Genomic DNA, 7,052 nt, shown 5'->3' with positions numbered 1-7,052 from the left:
TGTGATTTGAAGTTAGATGTGGAGGTCATCATGATTTGAAGTTAGATGTGGAGGTCATCATGATTTGAAGTTAGATGTGGAGGTCATCATGATTTGAAGTTAGATGTGGAGGTTAGGGGTGTAAATCACAGCCTTAATGACGATGCGATACGGTATTGTGTCCTGGTTAAGTCTATGATGACTAACGGCCTGGTGTCTGGTGTGGTAGGCACTATGTATACAACGCCTCGTCTTATTGGCTGCACACAGCTGAGGCCGCTCATACAGGAGTTCTGCCAGCTGCCATTCCAGGGCGTCCGGGCCCAGCTCGCAGGTACGTACGTAGCAGTAAGACCGTCTCTGATTGGCCCAGATGGTAGGCACTATGTATACAACGCCTCGTCTTATTGGCTGCACACAGCTGAGGCCGCTCATACAGGAGTTCTCAGTGCAGTTCGAACTCTTGTGTACCTAACAATAATAACATAATTAAGTAATAATGAATAATATAAAATGATTGGTTCATATAGAAGCTACATGCTGGAAACGCCTTCTCTTATTGGCTCAGTTAACAGGTACCCACTAACAACACTTTGTCCCTCAGGCTCAGGTGAGGAGCTAATAAACTACTGATATTGTTTATCCTGACCAATAGAAAGCTTTTACAGGTGTGTTTCAGCTAAGGTGACCTTGACCAACAGAAAGCTTTTACAGGTGTATTTCAGCTAAGGTGTGTGTGTCAGTTGTGCAGGCATTGGTCCGATCAGATGACTTTGGTGTTCTGGAACCTTGTGGAGAAGACTAAAGCAAAGAGGGTGGAATTTTAATAAAGAGGTTTCAAACCACGCCCACTTACTGCAAAAGCGTGTGCTCAAGTTGGGTCTCCTAAGGTGGGGTTGTCCACTCCTGCTTCTATTTTTGAGGTGGTTGCACTAAGGCCCTGTTACTCACTGCGCGGCTCGCGAGCCTCAGGCGGCTCGCGACGCCTGACTTGGCGGCTCGCAAGGTTAAAGAAAAAATATTATAGCCCAACACAATCAACAGACCTGCATTTAAAATGTGCCATGCCTACATACATATACAATGAACACGCATCACGCCAAGTAGGCAAGGCTATGGGTACGTCTACATCAAGATCTCTTTTCTTCCACCTGGCCGACCCGGCACCCCATGCGTCGTTGTGTATTTACTGAAAATTTGACTCAGGCGCGCGCAGTAAGCCACATTTCCCCTCCGAAGTGAGCAGCGAAAATCAATCACAGATCTTATTTGAAAATGCATTGGCTGTCGTTTTTATGGACGTTTGTTCACATTTTCATTGGTGGCTTAGTTTTGCATTATTTTAAAAATAGACGGCTTTACATTCTAAATGGCTGGGGGTCGTCTATCAGCAGAGAAAAGAGCGCCGAAACTTCACCTAATTCGGCAAACATCCTTCAGTTCACAACAACGCCACGACACTCAATGGCGGAGACCAATAAATTATCTTGTCCACATCAAACGAATTCCATCATACATTGTGAATGATGCGTGCACGCGCCTGGTGTAACTCTCTCGCGCAGATTGCATTGTTGGTGACCACATCGCAAATCGCTGTTCATTTTCGCGCCTGGTGTAACTCTCTCGCTCAGATTGCTTGGTGACCACCTCCCAAATCGCTGTTCATTTTCAGTTTAACCTGGCGCTGTCAAACGGGCAATGAAGGCAAGCAGAGCGCGAATAAAGCACGTGGAGTCGCGTTGGAATGCTGCAAGTTGGAAACCTAAACTTTCTATCTCGCTTTCTCTCTCTCTCTCCGTGCGGCATTGATTGACAGCTGATAGAACTCAGTGCTGTCGGCGACGTCGCATTTTTATAAATAATAAGTTAACAAGACCATCAGGCAACCATACTTCACAAGCTCAATAACTCTTGAGCCAATCTGTTAAAGTGTACCTCCGGGATTTTGGACACCAGGCCTCATTTCCGAGTCAGCCAGGGTGTAAACAATGTGTCCAGAACGTTTTTTTCACATTCCATGCAGTCCTTGTGAATTCTCATATCCATGTTGCTAAGCTAGCGCAAGTGGACGGGAATGGTAGTAGCCTGCCCCCAAAAATAGTCTTATCCAGTTGCAACAACATTCAAAACAACCCCATTATTATGCCAGACTGCAAGTGTAAATACTTGTCTTGATAGAATGAAGTTTGAAATTAAACCAACATTGCAATCATGTTTGATCACCATCAGCAATTTGTGTTCCGGTTTGAAAGCTTGACAGCCGCGGAGTGATATTTCTAGTACAAATCCTAGCTTCGTTTGACACATCCATAACTTTTCCATAGAGCGAACTCCAACATCTTTGAAGTTTGTAAAACTGAACGGTTTTCCCCTCTCCCTGACCTCGCTCGCAAACATCAAGAGTAATGCTTTCTGTCCGACTTTGTAAACCTTTCGTAACATTGAAACATATGCCATAACAATGTTTGGTTGTTACTAGATGTGTCTACACAGCATGTTGGCGAACAGAACGCACACTCTTCTCCCTTTCATCCTCCCATTCCATCTCGTCTCAAAAAACATTCCATGTAATAATAACTAGAGCTACGAGTGACATATTTCACAATGTCAAGCCAGATCACATAGCGTTGCGTAACGTATGAGTCCATACGGCAATTCTAATGCCATTTGTTATAGCAATTACACTAAATAACAGTAAAGCAGTACAACATGCAAATCCAAAAAGTTTGCAAAAGTGAACGCTATTCCCCTCTTCCTGACCTCGCTCGCAAACACCAAGAGTAATGCTTTCTGTCCGACTTTGTCAACCTTTCGTAACATTGAATATGCCATGACAATGTTTAGTTGTTACTAGATGACCCGTGTGTCTACAGAGCATTAGATGTTGGCGAACAGAACAGTGCACCCATCTCTTCTAAATCCCTTTCATCCTTCCATTCCATCTCTTCACAAAAAAACATTCCCTATAATAACTAGAGTTACAAGTGACATATTCCACAATGTCAAGCCAGATCACATAGCGTTGCGTAACTTATGAATCCATAGGAATACGGCAAGTCATGTCTAATGCCATTTGTCACAGCAATTACACAAAATAACAGTAAAGCATTACAACATGCCAATCCAAAAGGGTAACTTCTAGCCCAAGTTTTGGCTAACGTAGGCGAAGCCATTATACCACTGGGCTACCATCATAGAAGCAGAAAGCATAACAAACCTGTTCTTCGGAGACTGTTGGTGCACGCCACAAAATGTAGATCTGGGAATGCGGTTGGCACTGCGGACACTTTTAGAGTTTTCCGTGTAGGTATTAGACTTCGAGAAGGACTTTGTGAAGTCGTCGGGACTGAAATGGTCACTGCAAAGCACCGGGGAAGCTTACGGAGCGTCTCCATCGGTTTGTTGATGTAGCCCTGCAGCCAGGAGCCAGAGTTTGGTTCTTTCAACATCTTTCACGGAAACCAATGGAAACTTGCCGATACCCATCTGTGGGCTTTATTATTGCAGTTGGTATATACACATTGATGTACCATGGTGCGATGTCGTTGGGTTTTAATCCACTATTCGATCCGAAAGCAGTTGTAGAACTAGCCTTGATTTGCAATGTCTCTTGCGGGTCCCTGCAGTGGGTGGGTGGGCTACATCACAACTGAAGAGAGCAAAGTAAAATTCCGCCGACCCCGAGAAAATAGTCTCTCAACACACCATGGCAAAATCCACGCAGTGCAAGGTTGGTTTAATTTCAAACTTCATTCTACTAAGGCAAACATTTACACTTGCAGTATGGTATAATAACGGTTTTGTTTTGAATGTTGTTTTAACGGGATAAGACTATTTTTGGGGGCAGGCTACTACCATTTCCGTCCACTTGCGCTAGCTTAGCAACATGGATATGAGAATTCACAAGGACTGCATGGAATGTGAAAAAAACGTTCTGGACACATTGTTTACACCCTGGCTGACTCGGAAATGAGGCCTGGTGTCCAAAATCCCGGAGGTACACTTTAATTCCGTCCTCGTTACATTGTGAATGACGATCCGGAGGTCTATCCATCAGCCATCAAAAATATGCTGGCTGACAGCGCCGGAGAGAGAGAGAGAGAGAGAGAGAGAGAGAGAGACAACAAAAACTGGACTCTGGACTCCCTCTGTTTTTGTGTTGGTTTTGACTCTGGTTGCATGTATTGGCCATCTGTCAGCGGCAGGTTAAACTGAACTGCCTATTGCTCTTTGATGTAAAAGTGCCCTTGAGCAGAGGTGTCTTTTAGTGTTTAAAAGTGAGCTAGGAGGCCTAACAGCAATTGCTGACATAGGGTACTTAATTAATAATTCAATAATTTAATAATAGGCCTACTAATAATTTAATAATTAATACTACTACTAATAATAATCATTTGCATAAATAATACTACAACCATGTATAATGAGGCCAACACTATCATGATGTAATCCCCCCCCCCAAAAAAAAAAAAAAAGAAAGGCCCTGAAAAGTGGGGGGTGGTATTGCGCTCCATGCGGCTCTCCTCCTGATTTTTTTCTCCTAATGTGGCTCTTGAGGAAAAAATAGTGAGTATCACTGCCCTAAGGGGACTCCGAAGGCCTCCTAGCCAAAGGTCTCCTAAAGGGGCGTTCAGTCGACATAAAGTGAATACCGGAAAATAACTTGAAGGACTTATCTGTCTATAAGATCTCTGACTGAAGTTTGTGTGTGTGTGTGTGTCAGGTGTGAAGGCGTCCCATTGGTCAGAGGAGGCCACCATGGTGTTCCGGAACCACGTGGAGAAGAAGCCGCTGGTGGCCCAGCTGGAGTGCGTGTCGGACGGCGAGTCGTCGCCATGGGAACGCAAGGTGACGGTCTACCTGGTGGACACGTCGCAGGAGGAGCGCGACCTGTGGGTTCACGACATCATGGCCGAGTTCACCGACCAGCTCACCAAGGCCGCCTAGCCTAGCCTAGCGACCGTCGCCGCGGTAACCTAACCGCTGCCAAAGACATGGCCGCCGGAGCAGCCAGAGTTGTTATGTTTGCTAAAAGGGGGTTGTTGTTGTTAGCGTATCGTTAGCTAGCTAGCGAGCGACGGCTAGCCGGGAATGAAAAAGCTCTTATTCTCTCACATGATGATGATGATGACGATGGGTGCGTAAAGTTGTTACGTTACGTTATGTCGTGTCGTGTGTATGAGTGAGTTGTGTGTGTCGGGTGGGAAGCCAGCGCCGGGTGTGTGATGACGATGTTGTTGGGGAGGGGTCTGTGGGGTGGAAGCAACATCACGTCAGTCGGAATGAAACACAGGTGGGCTTGGTTTCCATGGGGACTCAAGAGATTAAATGACCGCTGACGACCTTGGAGCAAAGGTCAAGGTCAGCCAGGACGAATGTGAAAGACTGGACACGCAGGGCTGACATTTGGATGGGATGAGACTTTAGTTTTGACGTTTTGACTTAACGTTGGTTTTAGTTGTTTGGACCCGGTAGCCAGCCCACCTGGGAAGAGGGAGGAGGACGTGAGGAGGAAATGATGTCAGAGGAGACAGGAAGTGATGCGCTACAGCATGTGTCTGATTGGCTGGCTCACAGGAAGGAAGTTTCAAGGCTACGGAATGCTAAAACAGGAAGTATGTCAGTTTTATCTGCAGCTTGGGTCGAAACATGCACCCCCGTACCTGTGCTTCCGTCTACGTTGACAAAAGATGGCTCTCTTGCATCTGATACGGCTTTAAAGTCACGCACAGCTCTTTCAAATGAATAAAACAAACATCACTATTTGTCGTTTTGCAAGCCGAGAGGTGTCATTGTGAAGTCACGAGCAGTGAAGGGCAAAATGGATTCATTACTTTGCAATCCAGTGCCACATATTCCAAATGACCTGGTTATATCTGTCCATTCCAGCCAGGTGATTGGCTAGTTGAGTGGTCACCTGGTTGAAATGGACATGTAGAACAAGACCGTGCGGAATATGCGGCACTGGGTCGTAACCTCATGGATCCATGTTGCCCTTCACTGCTGAGTTGGGAAGTGAAATGGTTAAATGGGTTCGGAGCCCAGCCCCTGCTGTGTTCCCCAGTCGCCATGACAACAGAGGGGAACTATGGGATGTGTAATGACGTGAGTACGGCACGGTATCATGGCGCCTGCTCCACAGTCCACCAGGACTTTGTAACAAGTTTGTTTACAAGAAAACAAAAATAGTTTTTAAAAAGTTCAAGCATTTATAAAGAATTTAAAAAGAAAGAAAAAGTTCCAATTCCAATACGTCTTGTTGTCTTATCTCGGCTTTCTTTTCTTTTTCTCTTGCTGCTGCAGTGTGTAGCAGCCACCGTAGTTCTGCCAGAGAGCACGGGAGAGCGGTGATCGTTTGCTTTGGACTTCCTTTAGTTGTTTATATATATATAGTTCTCATCGTTTGATTTAGTCTCCTTAGTCAGAGCCGGGGTTCAGGGTGAAATGCTACATCAGCTGTGTGTGTGTGAGGCGGGGGGGGAAGCCCAGGATAGTTTTAAGTTTTTGATGATGATGATGATAATAATCATATGATTGAATTAAATTTGACATCACACACACACACACACACACACCATTAACACTTGACATTTGTGTGTATCGCTGGAACCAGGAAGAGAATAAGAGAATAAATAAAGTTATTTGGAAACCACCTCGTTGCGTGTGCGAGTCGTTATTTGGAAACTACCTCGTCTCGTATCCCATAATTTCACATCTCGGTCAGCGCTGTGTTGGTTTAGCGTGAAAGGAACTTGTAAAGGCAACGTTTCTGTGTTATAATTATTGTTATTAATTATTGTGGCGATAAATAAATGTAACCTGATTGATAACTGCACCTCTAAACCCTGTTTACTTAACACACATATATGGATATTTCTTGTAAATGCATCTGTGACGGAGAGGCTAACTATCAGAGTTGGTGTGGAACGTTAGTAAACCTCCCTCCCGATGCCTCATGCAGTATCGACCTCTAGCCCAGCGCTGCCGATATTGTATGAGGCATCGGGAGGGAGGTTTACTAACGTTCCACACCAACTCTGCTAGTTAGCCTCTGTAACCGTTACACTCTCCCC

At 45.2% G+C, this 7,052-nt stretch overlaps 1 long non-coding RNA gene across 1 annotated transcript; it reads left to right on the top strand.

The window, feature by feature from the left end:
- The first annotated feature begins 238 nt into the window (after positions 1–238).
- Positions 239–6,631, top strand: LOC134444865 (uncharacterized). The gene is made up of 2 exons (XR_010034130.1): positions 239–313; positions 4,703–6,631. It is a non-coding gene; the product is annotated as an uncharacterized LOC134444865 (long non-coding RNA).
- The last annotated feature ends 421 nt before the right edge of the window (positions 6,632–7,052 follow it).

This window comes from Engraulis encrasicolus, unplaced genomic scaffold, assembly GCF_034702125.1.
Source record: "Engraulis encrasicolus isolate BLACKSEA-1 unplaced genomic scaffold, IST_EnEncr_1.0 scaffold_798_np1212, whole genome shotgun sequence".
Classification (NCBI taxonomy): domain Eukaryota; kingdom Metazoa; phylum Chordata; class Actinopteri; order Clupeiformes; family Engraulidae; genus Engraulis; species Engraulis encrasicolus.
The sequence above is the reverse complement of the archived record's forward strand: the minus strand, read 5'-3'. Positions and strand labels throughout refer to the sequence as shown.